We start from the raw sequence: 17,931 nt of genomic DNA, 5'->3' as shown, positions 1-17,931 counted from the left end.
AGTATATCCTGTGTCTTGGTTTACTGCTCTATGGAGCAATCTAACTGCCCCCATAATAAGTATTTAACAAATATTTGGTGATTTAATTTGACTTGATTTAGTTTAATCTTATTGGTATTCTAAGGATTGCTTCAGAATAAATATTGGGTCAAGTGCCTACAGTGGAAACTAGATCACAAGATGATCAAGTCATAGATCCTGTCTGAGATAAATATTTTTGTGGCTTAATTTTAAGATTCAAGAAAGCAGAGATGCTGCTTTAACTAAATGCTGTATCTACCCTATACCAAGCACATTTCTTTTTGTAGGCGGTAAGTAATAATTTATTGACTGAAATTCTACTCTCAATGACTAGTTGAAACAGTAGAATAGGAGGATGAATAAAGGAGAAGACATTAAAAATCACAATGTACATAATGGCTTTCTTATACCCTCCTAGAAACATGTGTCCTAAAGTACATCCATCAAGGGCTTCCTTCGTAGTCTAAAAGTAGTGTATATACATTGGTTCTCACTAATTCAATGCAAAATGTTTACCATTAGGTCTAACCTAGGAAAGGGGAGGCTTTTTTGACAAAAAAAAGATGTTTATTCCTTCAGGTAGAATTGGTTTTCTCTTTAGTACTTCAATATAATTATAATCTTATTGGTGTGGGTACACTCTCCATGAATATATATCACAATCCATTCATACCTCATTTTCTTTGATTCTTAAATCTCCCATAGAAGACTGACCCAACATGTCAGGTGCATGTATTTCATTTATTTGTTTGGTTTGGTTTAATGTTTGTCAATTGATTGATTTTTTTTTAACATTTTCTATAACCCTTGCTCCATGCTCTATCATTCTTTTTGTTGTTGTTACATGACTGGATCACCTATTTTTTCAGTCAGACATACCCTTGATGATGCTTTTGCCTCTACATCTTTTTTATATAAAATGTGCCTTTTAGTATTGGTACCAGGGGTGAAGGTTGCCTCATGTGTTAATATAATCTCTGAAGGTGCTGGATTTCCTTTCCTTCAGCTTTTATTCATTTGTTTCTCTTAATTCAAGAGGTGTGTTTGGCAAAAGGAAAAAAAAAAGAAAGAAAACATATAATAATAAAAAGCAGAATGCCCCCCAGTGGCAAGCTGGGGCATCCAGAGGTTGCAGATAATGGATTAGCTTTTACCTATTTCCATAGCAACAGCTTAGCTGCTCTTAAACACTTCTTTAAAAGCTTCCGACAAATGTATCCTGTGACCCTGAAAACTTTTCCATCTCCCTCCTGACTTCTTTAATCTTCAACCCCTCCCTTTCCCTTTGCCCCCCTAAAACATCAATTATCTTATATAACCTTGCAGCACTTGTCTTAGTTTGCTGCGGAGTTGCCTCCCCATGGAATCTGAAATGGTTTTTTGTAATGGGGGACAGGAGGCTCATCCCTCTCTCAAACTTATCTGAGTCTGACAGGGAGTCATCACCATATGAAGAGGTGATAGAAAACGATTTGGGGATGCTCCATCAAGTAACATTCATTTATTTTTTTAAATCTTTTCACAATTAGATCTTTCTCCAAATAGCATGGCCGGCCTTGGGAATTAATAGGTTCCCCTTCACTGAATGCCTTCAGACAATGACTAGATGAACACTTGTTGGAGATGTCACAGAGGAGATTCTTTTATATGTATTATTTGGATTAAATGACCTTTGAGATCCCTCTGATGGTGGCTCAGTTAGTCTGTCAGTAAGCATTTATGAGGCACCTAAAATGTTCTAGGCACCATGCTAAGAACATTGTCTGATTCTGTGATTGTATTTATGTGCCTATCACGATACTAACTTCTTTAGAGGGAGGAGAAGTATGGAATTGTAAGATATGATTCTTGACCTTGAATTTAGCTAAGGAAATAAAATGTGAAATAGAATATAATCAAGTTATAAATTATGTGGTTTAATAGTAGCTATCAGAGTTAAGAGGAATAAGGATGATCAGTGTGAGTAGAGATATTCAGGGCTTTTTTGCAGGGGAAATGGGACAAGAGCTGGTCCTTGAAGGATGAGTAGAATTACGATTAGAAGAGAGTGTTCTAGACTGGAAAGTATAGTAAGGTTTAAACCATGTGTGTATGCATGAATGAATGAAGGAGTAAATGGATGGGAAACAGATGGTTAGAAGATAGTAGATGGAACATTCTGGATGGGGAGGAAGGAGTGTGAGGTAACACTGCATCCAGGATTCTAAGATCAGAGGTCACTGGATCCAAGGTTCAGATTTCTCATTTATATAGAAATATATGTAGGGAATGGAAGACTATCTCTAATGTATTTTCTTGCTCTAAATAAATTCTATTATGTGTATGCTTTGATGTCATAGGTCATAGAGATCAGGATAAAAATATGTTTTAATAAGATTTTTCTGAATGTGCAATACACTGTGGATTCAAAAGGAGAAGGTCTGAAAGACCATTGAGGAGACTGAAGCAATAATCTGGGTAAAGGTGAGTAAGGCTAGACCAAATGTTCAGGAAACAATAGAAAGGGGAATGTGAGTGCAAAAGACATTTTAGAATTAAAAAAAAATAACATGATCATGAATCAAGAGACAAATGGAACCTCAGAAGGAATATAGTTTAATCTCCTTCATTTTCCAAGACAAAGAAAGCAAAACAGAGGAAAGTTGCATTACTTATCAGTCATAGAGAGAAGGGATTTCAACCTACATTGTCTGACTTCAAAATTTTTGTAGTGAGAATGAAATACAAAGAAAATGCAAAATTAATACCAAGGAAACTAGGAAAATGGTTTTAATACTGACCAAAATGTGACCATTAGGGAAAAGGAATATTTTGGATTTGTACATATATTTTCAGTCACAACAGACTATCTAAGCAAAGATATTCAGTAGATAATCAGGAATGTGGGGCTGGGTTATAGGAGAGATATACAAGTTAGGGTTAGAAATTTCAAAGTCATTCAAATAGAGAAGACTCTCAGATCATTTCACACAGAACTCAAAGAATGACATATAAGACAAAAAGAGTTCAGAGTTGATGTTGAATTTTCTCACACTGGGTACTTTCAGCAAATGGGGAGAAAACTTATACTTTATCACCACCTTTCTCTTTATGCCTAATTATAGGAAAAAGAGATTACCCAGCATCCACACAGTTGGGTTTCCATGGTACATAGAGGCCAGAAGGAAGGGCTTCATTGCAACCACTTCATGGTGAGAGGAGATTATATACTTGGAGAAGCATGTAGTGTAAAGGAAGTAGTTAAAGGGGACAGCCAAATCACTCCATCACTAAATGGCATCTTTTAATGACCTATACTTGTGAGCATAATACTCTACTAATTGCTGTGAATCAATACTCTCTTATGCCCTTTTACTATAATTGTTGTTCAGTTGTATTTTTTTCAGTCATGTCTGACTCTTCATGACCCCATTTGGGGCTTTCTTGGCAAAGATATTGGTGTGGTTTGTTATTTCCTTCTCCTGATCATTTTACAAATGAGGAAGCTGAAACCAACAGAGTTAAGTGACTTGGCCAGGGACACATAGCTAATAAGTGTCTGAAACCAGATTTGAATTCAATAATCTGAAGTCTTCTTGCCTCTAGAACTGGCACTTTATCCATTGTGCCACCTAGCTTCCCCTTAATATAACTGTGGTTCCCCTAAAGGATTCAGAATAACTTAGAACTTTTGTCCCATCAGTGTTTATTGCAATTATTTTCACCACTTTTCATACAGCCCACTAAGGAGAGAGGCTGTGTATGTCTAAAACTCAATTCAACTCTCCATTCTTGCAGGTATTTATATAATATTAAATACTATCCTATTAAATACTATCCACCATCCTCTAGGTACCTGATGATGTCTTCTCATTGTATCAGCACCTATAGGAGATAAGATATAGATCCTTAATTAGGTCAAAATTCTTAACAAAAATGTGGTTCCAAGTTAATCTATATTCACTATTTTTTTCCTCCTCTCCTGCCTCATACACCAAAAACAGTTTTTTTTGAAAGTTACATAGCAAATTTATTATATATTTTTAAAGATAAGGAAGCTTTCTTTTTTAATTTTATTTAGTCAATTTAGAACATTATTTCTTGTTTACAAGAATTGTATTCTATCTCTCCCCTCCCCCCCCACTTCCTGTAGCCAACTCTCAATTCCACTGGGTACTACCTGTGTCCTTGATCAGAACCTATTTCCATGTTGTGGATGTTTGCACAAGGATGTTCACTTAAAGTCAACATCCACAATCATATCCCCCTCCACCCATGTAATCAAGCAGTTGTTTTCCTTCAGTGTTTCTACTCCCACTGTTTTCCCTCTGAATGTGAATAATGTTCTTTCTCATAGATCCCTCTGGGTTGTTCAGTATCACTGCATTGCTACTAATAGAGAAGTCCATTACATTTGATTGTACCACAGTGTGTCAGTCTCTTAATCTGATGTAATAACAATTATTTTACATTTTGTGATTTTTTTCTAACTCTTGCTTGGTTTTAAAATCTTTCCTTTCCCAAAGATCTGACATGTATACTATTTTGTGTTCACCTAATTTGTTTATAGTTTTCTTCTTTATGTTCAAGTCATTCAACCATTATGAGTTTATCTTGGTGTGGGGTGTGAGGTGTTGATCCAAACCTAATCTCTCCTATATCATCTTCCAATTTTCCCAGCAGTTTTTATCAAATAGTGGATTTTGGTCCCCAAAACTGGGATCTTTGGCTTATCATAGACTATCTTGATGAGGTCACTTACCCCAAGTCTATTCCACTGATCCTTCTTTCTGTCTCTTAGCCAGTACCATATTGTTTTGATGACCACTGCTTTAAAGAATAGTTTGAGATCTGGTACTGCAAGGCCACCTTCCTTCCATTTTTTTTCATTATTTCCCTGGATATCCTTGATCTTTTGTTCTTTCAAATGGATTTTGTTATGTTTTTTTTTCTAATTTAGTAAAAAAGTTTTTTGGTAGTTCAATGGGTATGGCACTAAATAAGTAAGTAAATTTGGGTAGGATGGTCATTTTTATTATGTTAGCTCATCCTATCCATGAGCAGTTAATGTTTTTCCAATTGTTTAGATCTAGTTTTAATTGTGTGGAGAGTGTTTTGTAGTTGTGTTCATATAGTTCCTGTGTTTGTCTTGGCAGATAGATTCCTAAGTATTTTATATTGTTTAGGGTGATTTTAAATGGAATTTCTCTTTCTAATTCTTGCTGTTGATATGTTTTGGAGATACATAGAAATGCTGATGACTTATGTGAGTTTATTTTGTATCCTGCAACCTTGCTAAAGTTGTTGATTATTTCAACTAGCTTTTTGGTTGCTTATCTAGGATTCCTTAAGTAGACCATTATATCATCCACAAAGAGTGATAGCTTGGTCTCCTCATTGCCAATTTTAATATCTTCAATTTCTTTTTCTTCTCTAATTGCTACTGCTAGTGTTTCTAGTATAATGTTAATTAAATAATAGAGGTGATAATGGGCATCCTTGTTTCACTCCTGATCTTATTGGGAATGCATCTAGCTCATCCCCATTGAAGATGATGTTTGCTGATGGTTTTAGATATATACTGTTTGTTATTTTTAGGAAAGGGCCTTCTATTCCTATAATTTCTGTGTTTTCAATAGGAATGAGTGTTGTATTTTGTCAAAGGCTTTTTCTGCATCTATTGAGATAATCATGTGACTTTCCTTGGTTTGCTTGTTAATATGGTCAATTATGTGGATGGTTTTCCTAATATTGAACCATCCTTGCATTCCTTGTATAAATCCCACCTGATTATAGTGAACAACCCTTGTGATGACTTGCTGGAGTCTTTTTGCTAGTATTCTATTTAAGATTTTGGCATCTATGTCCATTAAGGAGATTGATCTATAGTTTCCTTTCTCTGTTTTTGACCTGCCTGGCTTTGGAATCAGTACTATATTTATGTCATGAAAAGAATTTGGTAGAACTCCCTATTTGCTTATTATATCAAATAGTTTGTATTGTATTGGGATTAACTGTTCTTTGCATGTTTGACAGAAGTCACTTGTGAATCCATCAGGCCCTGGGAATTATTTCTTAGGGAGTTCTTTTATGGCTTGTTCAATTTCATTTTCTAATCTGGGGTTGTTTAGGTAGTCTATTTCTTCCTCTGTTAGTCTAGGCAATTTATATATTTTTTGTAAATATTCATCCATATCACCTAGATTGTCATATTAGTTGCCATGTAATTGGGCAAAATAGTTTCTAATGATTGCCTTAATTTCCTCTTGGAATTTGGAAGTAAGGACTTCCTTTTCAACTATGATACTGTTAATTTGGTTTCCTTCTTTCTTTTTTTAAATTAGCTTGACCATTAATTTGCCTATTTTGTTTGTTTTTTTTCAAAATACCAGCTTCTAGTCTTATTTATTAGTTCAATAGTTCTTTCACTTTCAAATTTATTAATTTCTCCCTTAATTTTTAGGATCTCTAATTTAGTTTTCATCTTGGGATTTTTAATTTGTTCGCTTTCAAGTTTTTTGATTTGCATGTCCAATTCATTGACCTCTGCCCTCCCTAATTTGTTAATATATGAATTCAAGGATTTAAATTTCCCCCTGAGTACTGCTTTGGCTGCATCCCATAGATTTTGAAAGGATATCTCATCATTGTCATTTTCTTCAATGAAATTATTAATTGTTTCTAGATTTGTTCTCTAACTAGTCGATTTTGGAGAATCATATCATTTAATTTCCAATTAATTTTTGATTTGGCCCTCCATGCACCCTCACTGATTATGATTTTTTTTTGCATTATGATCTGAAAAGGTTGCATTTATTATTTCTGCTTTTCTGCATTTGTTTGCCATGTTTTTATGCCCATGGTCAATCTTTGTGAATGTGCCATGTTCTGCTGAAAAGAAGGCATATTCCTTTTTGCCCCTATTTATTTTTCTCCATATGTCTATTAACTCTAATTTTTCTAAGATTTCATTTACATCTCTTACCTCTTTGGCATTTATTTTTTTATTTGATTTATCTAAATTTGATAGTGGTAAATTAAGGTCTTCTGCTGGTATAGTTTTACTATCTATTTCCTCCTTCAACTCCACTAGTTTCTCCTTTAGAGCTTTTGATGCTATACCATTTAGTGCATTCATGTTGAGTATGGGTATTTCCTCATTGTCTATACTGCCTTTTATCAGGATGTATTTACCTTCCATATCCCTTTTAATCATATCTATTTTTACTTTGGCTTTGTCAGATATCATGATTGCAACTCCTGCCTTCTTTCTATCAGTTGAGGCCCAATAGGTTTTGTGCCAACCTTTAATTCTAACCTTGTGAGTGTCTACCCATCTCAACTGTGTTTCTTGTAGACAACATATGGTAGCATTTTGGTTTCTAATCCACTCTCTATTTTTTGTTTGTTTGTTTTATGGGTGAGTTCATCCCATTCACATTCAAAGTTATGATTGTCACTTTTGTATTCCCCAGCATTTTGATATCCTCTCCTAGTTCTGTCCTTTCTTCTTTTGCTATATCCTTTTAAACCAGTGGTTTGCTTTTAATCACTCACCCTAATCTCTACCCTTAATATGCCTCCCTTTCTGTAACCTCCCTTTTTGTTCTCTTCTTATTTTTTAGGGTCTATTAAGTTCCCTCTCCCTCTCTTTCCCTCCCTTTTTGTAGTCCCAGCCCTCTACCCCCCTCAGTTTTCCCTTCTTACTTTCTCTGTAGGGTAAGATAGAATTCAATACACCAAGGAATCTAGAAGTTTTCCCTCTCAGGATTGATTTCACTGAGAGTAAGGTTTAAGTATTACCTATTAGCACTCTCTTGCTCTCCTTCTTATAAGAGTATTCTTCCCCTCCCCTTCCTATGTGTATCTTTGTGTGTTAAAGATTATCCTATTTATTTTATTTCTTCAAGTATCCCTTGGTGTCATCTTCAATTTCCCCCTTCCTTTTTCTTTTTTTTTTGAATATCATCTTATAGCACATATTACCCCAATCTCTTCCTGTGAATGATTCTTCTAATTACTATAATAGTGAATATAATTTTTGAGAGTTACAAATAACATTTTCCCCAGATATTAATATAAATTATTTGATCTTATTGAAGCCCTTAAAGAAGATAGTTTGAATAAAAAAACCCTTTTTCTCCTTTTCCTTCTTTTTATTATTTACCTTTTCATGTTTCTCTTGATGTTTGTGTTTGGATATCAAATTTTCTATTTAGTTTTGGTCTTTTCTTTACAAATACTTGGAAATATTTTATTTTGTTGAGTGCCCATACTTTCCCATGGAAGTATATAGTCAGTTTTGATGGATAGGTGATATTTGGTTGAAGACTCAATTCTCTTGCCTTTCGGAATATCATATCCCAAGCCTTGAGGTCCTTTACTATGGAAGTTGCCAGATCTTATGTAATCCTGATTGGTGCTCCTTGATATCGGCATTGTCTCTTCTTGTAAAATTTTCTACTTAGCTTGGAAGCTCTTGAATTTGGCAATTACATTCCTGGGAGTTGTCTTTTGAGGATTTAGTGTAGAGGGTGTTCTGTGAACTCTTTCAATGTCTTTTGAAATGTCTTCTTCAAGAACATCAGGGCAGTTTTCTTGGATAATTTCTTGTAGTATGATGTCAAGATTTCTGCTTATTTCTGGTTTTTCAGGTAGACCAATGATTCTCAAATTGTCTCTTCCATGATCTGTTTTCCTGATCTGTCATCCTGTCAATGAGATATTTTATGTTTTCTTCCATTTTGTCAGTCTTTTGACTTTCCTTTATTAATTCTTGCTGTTTTGCAAGATCATTGGCTTCCAAGCGCCCAATTCTGGTCTTTAAGGACTGGTTTTCCGCTATAATCTTTTGATTTTCCTTTTCAGTTTGAGCTATCCTGCTTTTTGTAGCTTCCATCTATTTCTCCAATTGGGAGTTCTTGTCCTTTAAATTGTCATTTTCTTTTCAAACTATTTAACACTTTTCTTGCTAGAAGGCTTCCATATTTTTGATAAGCTCCAATTTAAATTCTTCAAGAGCTTGTGGACAATTTCAATTTTTTTGGAAGGTTTTGGTGCATTTATTTGTATTTCCTCTTCTATTTCCTCTGTAGCCTGGGTTTTTCCTCTATAAAAATTATCCAGGTTCAATCCCTTCTTGTTTTTCTTGGTGTTGGGAAGTTGTTGTTCCTGGGCATCATTTGCCATCACTGTGGTGGTTTTTCCTTCCCTTTTCAGTCAGAAATCTGAGTGAGATGAGCAGGTTCTCTGTGTATGGAGTTAAGAAGCAAGGATTTTGCCTGCAGCCAGCTCTTGAATCTCTGCAGCTTTTGCTATTTTCTGCCCTTCTCTGTGCTTTCTCCTCGCTAGCACCCACAGTCTATGCTCTTCAGTCTGCTGGGGTTTCAGGTCTAACTGCTCTCAGGGGTAGACCTTTGGGGGTCTTAGTCAGCTGCCAAGGACCTAGAGGTGCCCCCTCACTCACTCACTGATTTTAGTGTGTGCTGGCTCTGACTCTGGCTCCATAGATGGGGTGGGGAAGATCAGCTCATGTTTTGGCAGGAGCTTTTCACCCCCTTATATTGTGGAAATTCCCAAATCCCATGTACATTCAATGCTGCACCCTACTGTAGAGTCTCTTTGTTCATATGAATTTTTATTTTGTCTTTTGAGGTAGTCTATATCAGTAGGTGCTGAGGAGAGGAAGAGTCCTGCGTCTAGACTGCTGCCATGTTTACCAGTCCCTAGAAGCTTTCTTAATAGATATTCAGAATTTCTAATACAGCTCTCTCCTGTTTGACAACTTCTAGGGAAATACTTTCTTGCTTTTGTGCTTGTTAAGAATAAAAATTATATACATTATATATGTAACATATATACTTCTGGTTGGTTGGGCAAATATAGTATCATCATTTCTGCTTTATATTCTAAAATTCTAATATTGACGAATCAGTTCCGTTTCTAATCATAATCATTCTTATCTACTGATTCCTTCCCTTCTGCCTAAAGACATATGTACAGTTTTAGTTAAGCCTTTGCTTGATCCTACTATCCCCTCAAACTATTATCTTATGTCTCACCCCACTTTCACAAACAAATTCTCAGAAAAAAGCTTTCTCAACTCATTACTTTCTCTATCCTCTCATTCACTTCTCAACCCTTTGCAATCTGGCTTCTGACCTTATTCCTGAACTAAAATTGTTCTTTCTAAAGTCACCAATGATCTTTTATCTCAAAATTTGTTCTGTATTCTCAGTCTTCATTTTTTAAAAAAATCTCTCTACAGCATTTGACACTGTCAGTCTTCTCCTCCTGGACACTCTTTCCTCTCTGGGTTTTCAAGATATTTCTTTTTATCTTAGAACTCCTCCTATGTGTGGAATACCCCTCAATACTTCCACTATTGGATCTTATCATTCACATCTCACTCAATACTATGTGTATTCCCCAAGACTCTGTAATAGGCCTTCTTCTCTTCTTTTTTTTATTCAATCTTTTAGTGATAATATCAGTTCCCTTGGGTTCAATTATTATCTCTCTGCAAATGACTCCCAGATCCCAATATCCAGATTTATCCTGAGCTCCACTCCTATAGCAGTATTTATCCAATGGGCATTTCTCCCTGGATGCCCTGTATTCATCTCAAACTCAGCATGTTCAAAATTGAAACTCAGAATCTTTTTACCTGAAATAAAACTTCTTCCTAACTTCCCTATTTCTCCTGCAGGCACCATTGTCTTTGATTTCTAGACTTACAACCCCAGATTCATTCTTAACCTTTTTCCTTTACTCTTTCCATATTGAACTGGTTGCCAAAACATGTAAACTCTGCCTCTACAACATTGCTCATTTCTATCCCATTTCTCCATTCAGACAGCCACTCTTTCAGTTTCAGACCCTCATCAATTCTCCAATCTCTTAATTCTTCTTTGTGCTTCATCTCTCCCTCCTCTCATTCTCCCAGATCCAATCATATTGTTTTGTACTTAATAAATATAAATGTCAATGACAATGATGACAGTGAAGATGCACCTTGAGCACATGAGTGCTCAGGGAACACACTAATGAGATGATATGAATCATTTAAGGAAAAACAAGAAAGGTTTCCTGGAAAAGATTTATTGTGAGTTCATTTTGGCTTTTAAAGCTCTTCACAACCCTTCTCTAACCTATCTTTCTAGATTAATTTTTCATTCATCCAAACTTACTGTCTGGCTGCCCCCTCATATATGGCACACCACCTCCCCCCTTTCCCATTGCTATCCCTTGTTATTCTCTTTTGCCTCACCTCCTCCCAATAGAATCCTGCACTTCTAAGTTTGAATCTGAAAGAGACTTCAGAGACTAACTCTTGTATGAAGAAGCAGAGAGATAGTCCATGTGGCAGAGGGAAGTCCTTTGACTGTGAACCCTATGTTCTTTCCATTATACTCTTTTCTAAATTCCAAGAATCAGTTCAAGCACTATCTTTTAGGGAAAACCTTTCCTGATCCCACTCCAAACCCCAACTGTGAGTGTTCTTTCTTTTCCTTGGCAATTTGGGATCTTTATTTTGCACACGTACACATGTGTTGTCTTCCTAATAGTCTAATGGCTCCCCAAGAGTAGCAGCAACTTTTTCATTTTTGTTTATACAATACTAAAACTTTGCACCTTGTCTGCTACATAGTAAGCATGAAGTAAATATTTGTGGATATACTGAATTAATCAAGGAGTTTTGAGGACATACAAGCCACTTTTCTACCTAACCACCTACCTCATAAAAAGCACAAGAATAGATTTTCATTCTACTATTTCCATTCTGTAATATAGCCTATCTCCCTTCACAAACAAAAATAACAATTTTGCTCAGGATTGCAAAGAAAACCACAAAAACTGAAAAAAAATATGAAATACATTTAAAAAATATTAGTAGATACAAAAACAACATAAAACGAAGTTTGTACATCATGACCAGGAAGATTTTCAAACCTTTCCTGACTCTCTGTTTTGTGTAAGTGAAGGGATGTCTGGAAAGCACCTAATTAGACTACTCTCAGGGCTATAGCCAAACTAGCCTACTCAGGCAGGCATTTCAGCCATTCTCGCAAATTTTCAGTGAATAGTATTCTGTTAGTCTTCCTCAGTGGCTAGGAAATCCAACCAGAAGAAGGCAAAAGAAGCTGACAAGCCCCAGCTGCCAAAACACTGGCCTCTGTGTTCAATGCTAAATTGACTTCAGTCTCTTGAGCTTCTAATCTGGCACCTTCTTGGAGCTTTATATTTATTGAAGGCATTTATGAGAGTGAGAGAGAAAGGGGAGGGGGGAAGAAAAATGCCATTTCCCTTTCTGTCTCCATCACCGAACACATTGACATTTCTTTTCTCATAGGTACACTGCTAATTTAGAAAAAAATTACTTTTTATCAACTTTTTTCATAAATTTTATAAATTCTGCTTTAAAAAAAGAAAACTACTTGTGCCTAGAGCAAAGAATGAGGTCTGAATATTTCTTTTCACATAGGACCCAATTCCTTCTTCCCCATCTTATATTCCATTTTGGCAGACCTTAACTGTCCTTAAAAGAGAGTGAGGGTTGAGGGCCATCCAAGGGGAGCTTGGTCAACCCAAGTCACACTTTTTAATCTTTTTAACCCTCTCCCATTTGAGTAAAATGGAATTAAAAATAAAGACCCAGGACTTCCAAGTGGAAGAGGCAGTTGTTAGTAAAAATTTGGGTGAACAAGGGCACCTGGAAACAGGTGTTTAGAAGAAAAAGAAATGGTTCTTCTATGCTGATCCCTTCTAAGTGACAAGTGATGAGGTATACTGCCAGCTAATTGTACATTTGAAAAATATTTAATATTTTTTAATCTATTGGCCTCTCAGAGCTAACTTTCCATGTCTCTGAGTCATTGTTCAGACACATGGGCCAATTTCTGAGCAGTGCTGGATTTAGGATACAATTCTCTGTGTCATAGGTTAAAGCTTTTAAAGCAGGAGGAATCTGGCATTTTAACTTAAGATCTGATGCCTTGGAATTCTTTTTGTTTGAATATATAGCTTACTTCAAATATGAGAACACTCAGAAAAAATGTATTGTTATAAGTCCTCTAAATTTTTAATAATACCTTCCAAGATATTGTTTGGCTTCTATGATCCAAAGTATATGGGAGAGGCAAACAACCACATATATGTGTCCCTTATAAGGATATTTTTGTTGTTCTTTTCAAATGACCCTCTTCAGAACATAGTTTGTTTTCTTTCATTCTCTCTCTCTTTTTAAAGATCTCATTTATTCATTCAATAAACTTTTATTAAATAGCTACAATGTTCCAGGTACTGTGCTGGAGGATACAAAGGTTTACAGACTGAGCTCAAACAATTTAAAACCATATAGATTTGGGAAAGGAGGTACAAAATAAGACAATCATATAGATATGATAAAAATTAGAATATGATTAAATGCTTAGGAAAAATCATATAGAAAAACAAGATTACATTGATTTAGAAGACCTGGGATCAAGTTCTCTATCAGATACTTAGCTATGTGATTCTAAGTTATCATTTCATTTTTCTGAAATATAGTTTTTCTATTTATAAAATAAGGATAATGACAATACCAAATTCATAATTGTGGCAAAAACACTTTCTGGAAAGAGTAATGTTCTTATAATAAAAAAAGACATAGATTCAAATTCTACTCCTGAGATTTATAATCTTTGTTCCTATAGGCAAGTCAGTTAACCTTTTAGCTTTTGTTTTTATATCTATAAAAGTCTCTAAGTATATTATTAAAGTATTCACTTTATTTTTGTAGCATGATTCTTCTATAATCTGGCCTCAAAGCCAAGTATCTAATGGAAGGAACATAAATGCATATTTCAAGACTATGACAGTTTATTTACACAGAAATGGTGAGAACACTTGACTTGCTTTATCACTGTGACGATGTCAAATGATGTTATTCTCCTAGAGCAAAATTGAGTTAAAATGTGTATGTGTGTGTGTCTGTATGTGTGAACAGAGCAAGACTACACATCTACACATTTACCAGCAACCTTCTTACTTTTGAAGACTAACCCGTTCCTTCCTCTGATTGGTTAGTTCATTCTGTAAACCCAGGTCATTCATGTTCACTCCTTCATTTCTCTTCTGACTCAGACTCTAATTCTCTGGGCTTTTTTCTGCCACACTAAAGCAGTCTTTTTACCTTGAATGTTCCCTTTGGCCCTTGCCTTTTCTTATAATGGAAGTTCATCCTATTCCTGTGGCCACTTTTGATTAATGTGTACCTCCTAGAATTTCCTTCTGTAAAAGTTCCCAGGCCATTCATGCTCATTCCACTCCTGTCCCATCTCTCCTCTCAACCTTTACACTTCTTGCCTTGACCTCCCCTTTGCTGCCTTTTTTCATATGCTATCTCCTCCATTAGAATAAAAGATTTTTGATGAAGATGTCTCTCTGCTTATTTTTATATTCCTGTTTCTTAATGAAATTCTTGACATATACTCAAGCATTTAGGAAATTCTTGTTGACTTGATGACTAACATGTAAAGTGTGTGACCATGAGAAAACTTCTAATAGTATAAATTATAGATGCTACCAATCTGCATTGGTAGAGGGAATTTCTGTATCTTAAGTTCACTTAACTTCTGTGTATGTCAAACAATTTCTTAGGACTTTTTTTCTAAGTAAATCAAAGTGTGTGAATGTGAATGGGATGAACTTACCCATAAAATGGAAGAGGATAGTAGAGTAGATTAAAAGCCAGAATTCCACAATATGCTGTCTACAAGAAGCAAATTTAAAGCTAGGAGATACACAGAGAGTAAAAGTAATGGGCTGGATAAGAATCTATTGTGGTTTAGCAAGTTAAAAAGACAAGGGTAGGAATTATGATGTCAGAAAAAGCAAATTGTTCTAATTAAAAGAGATAGGAAGGAAGTTACATCTTGATAAAAAAGGTACTTTGGATAATGAAGTAATATCAGTATTAATAATACATACACCAAATGGCATAGCATCCAAATTCCTGAAAGAGAAGTGACATGAGTTACAAGAAGAAACAGACAATAAAACTATGTTAGTAGGAGACATAAACCTTCTTCTCTCAGAATTACATAAATAAATAATAAATAAATTAAGGAATTGAATATAATTTTAGAAAAGTTAGATTTGATAGAGATCAAGAAAAAAATGAATGGCAATAGAAAGCAACATTTTTCTCAGTAGTACATGGCACCTTCATAAAAATCAACCATATTATCAGACATAAAAGTCTCACATCCAAATACAGAAAAGCAGTTTTAATAAATGCATCCTTTTCAGAACATGTTTTAAAAATTAAATTCAACAAAGAACTGTAGAAAAAAAACTATATTAGTTGGAAGCTAAACAACTTTATCCTAAAGAACAAGTAGGACAAAGAATAAGTGAATCAAATATTGCAATCTGCCTCAGGGTGGGAAAGGTCCCACACAATTTCTTCACCTCACTGAAGAAATTTTATTAGTTGTCTATATTTGTATGAAGATGGTTTTAGGGAAAAGGAGAATCACTTTCATTTCCCCTTCTGTGAAATTATGGAGGCTGGACTGAATGATTTCTCAGCTATAAACCCAATAATCCTCATGACTTCTTGCTGATGAGTTAACATGGAGATAGTGATTTCTTGACTGGTCATTAAGGGAATAGAAGGTCTTCATACCTAGTATAATAGATAATAATAAGGGACTATATTTGATTGTTAATGATAACTAATAGATCAGTCAATTATCTTATTTCTTCTGTCTTTCCCTCCTCCCTCTATACCTCCCTTCCTCCCATTTTCTCCCTCTTCAACCTCTTCAGCTTCCCTCCCCCTTCTTCTTCTTCTTTCTAAACCACTCAGGGTGAATTAATGATGTTTCAAGTGAAATATTCTTTATCTTCTTTTATCTTAAGTAAGGGTTTATTTGGGGAAGACAGGAAAAGATAGAGAATGAAGTAAGAGGGTTGGGGATTTCCCTAACACTACAGAGAGCCTTAGGTTTGGAGGATATTGGGATAGAGTTCAAATTGAGAGAAATGTCTTTTATCAATAGAGCAAGTCAGAGAGATACCTGGACTATTGTCCTTTTTTCTTCTGCCTTCAAAGACACCAGGGACCACTACTTCTTTCTGTCTTCCTCCTTTCCTGATACAAGGTAACAGGAAAATACCCATAGTTCAGCTAGCCATTGGCTTTGCCTTCAACTGTTTTCCTGGTAACATTCCAAATCAGAACCTCTAGTTTGACTGACAGGTCACCACTCAGCCATTGCTTCTGCCTTTTGCATGCTTCCCAATTTCTCTTTCCTAGAAAAGGAAATAAGTATGTTTCAGATTTGGATATAGGGTATAAGTTCCTTAAAGGTCAGAACTATGTCACTTTGTATATTTGTATTTTGTACACAATAGTAACATAATAAATGTTTGCTGAATTGATTTATCAAACTGGAAATGGCATGTACATAAACATGAGATTAGGGGAGGGAAGAGCGAAATCAAAGAACAATTAATCTAGGCTAGATGAGGTTTTGAGTGTGCAAAGGGAATAGCATAAATTATGCTCTGAAAGGTACCTTACAACTATTTTGTGGAGCAGAGGTTTCAATCATTTGCCCTATAGTACCATTGAGTGCAAACCAAACCCACTAAAAAACTAATTGCAGAATTTGTAACAAAATAAATTAAAATACAATGAAACATACACAAAATGACATTTTAAAAGTAAGTTAGTAGGAGACCCAAAGAGATCCTTAGGGTCCCTCATTTTTTATTTGATTTTGCTACCATTTGTGTGGAGGATCATGAATGCCAAGAAAAAAAAGTTAGTAGTGTTTTCTGAAAAGCAAGAGAGTATAGCTGGGCCAGACATGGATCTGATCAGACCTAAGCATTAGAAAGACTCTTTAATTAAAAGCATAAAGAGAGGAGAGGTAGGACCATTGTGATGTTGTGGAAGTGAGAAAATGGAAAAGTCTGCAACAGAGATGCAATAGCTGAGACTGCTGAGCTGTCACTCAAAAGAGAACATTCTGTTTAGAATGATGACCAGAAAAGACTATTGAGAAAGGATCAGAACAAACTGAAAACTGGGTCTCTTTGCTTTTGAGACAGAATGAAGGAGTATCTTGGCTTGGGGACAGAAAGAAAAAAGGACAAAGTCCAGCTCTCTCTGATTTCTCTGCTGTGTTACAGTGACTGAATTTCCAGACCTGTTAACCCATTTTCCCAATCTGAACTATATTCCACCATCCTCCAACCTAGGAAATATTCTAGTATTAGGGAAACCCCAAACCCCCTTTCTTTCCATTTTCTTATCTTTACCTTTCTCCCCACTAAATCCCTTACTTATCTTAGAGAAGAGAAAAGAGTGATTTTTTTGATACATCACTCTGAGTTGATTGAGAGAGACCAACTGAAGAATCAAAGGGAAATAGGAGGGAGGAAGGACAAGGAGGGACAAAAAGGGAGGAGGGTAGGTAACCAGGGGTTGAAGGGAAAGAGAGAGGAAGGGAGGAGATTAGCAGATCTGATCTTTAATTATCATTTATCATTCAAATAATCCTTTATTATACCATTCAAACAATGAGTATCTTCTACATTTTCCTTGGAATCACAGAAGTACCATACCATATCTGATCCTCTATTATTCATGTATATCAAGATTCAGACTGAGAGGGACACAAAGGGATTCCTGATAAAATGACATCTAATTACATCATCTCAAAAGGATAAGAATTTGTCTTAATCTTGGTGATACATTTTCCTCAATCACTTATTTCCTGTTATACTTTTTTCCTCTCAAAAGATTATCCAAAGTTTATTAAATTATTGTTGCTCTTTTTTTTTCTCCCTGAGACTATAGTTTCTCAGAAAGAATTTTGTATTTGGAGGTGAATTTCAACTCTTCTAGCTACTACCTTAATTGAGCTAATTTAGTTA

At 35.3% G+C, this 17,931-nt stretch overlaps 1 protein-coding gene and 1 long non-coding RNA gene across 9 annotated transcripts in view; one reads left to right on the top strand and one right to left on the bottom strand.

The window, feature by feature from the left end:
• OPCML (opioid binding protein/cell adhesion molecule like) overlaps window positions 1–17,931 on the top strand; it is a 1,618,997-nt gene that overhangs the window by 1,367,566 nt on the left and 233,500 nt on the right. The gene's annotated exons all lie outside the window — the stretch shown is intronic.
• LOC103101963 (uncharacterized) overlaps window positions 1,468–17,931 on the bottom strand; it is a 62,839-nt gene continuing 46,375 nt past the window's right edge. Inside the window, exons 4-5 of one of the 3 annotated variants that reach the window (XR_008918111.1) lie at window positions 16,065–16,299; window positions 1,472–3,885 (exon numbers count right to left, since the gene is read on the bottom strand). This is a non-coding gene — a long non-coding RNA (uncharacterized LOC103101963). Of the gene's footprint in view, window positions 3,886–13,666; window positions 15,671–16,064; window positions 16,300–17,931 lie in introns of those variants that run through there. The other 2 variants (XR_008918112.1, XR_001622188.2) reach the window with 2 other exon arrangements.

This window comes from Monodelphis domestica, chromosome 4 (genome assembly GCF_027887165.1).
Source record: "Monodelphis domestica isolate mMonDom1 chromosome 4, mMonDom1.pri, whole genome shotgun sequence".
Lineage (NCBI taxonomy): Eukaryota > Metazoa > Chordata > Mammalia > Didelphimorphia > Didelphidae > Monodelphis > Monodelphis domestica.
Note: the sequence above shows the minus strand (reverse complement) of the source record. Positions and strands in the feature narration are given on the sequence as shown.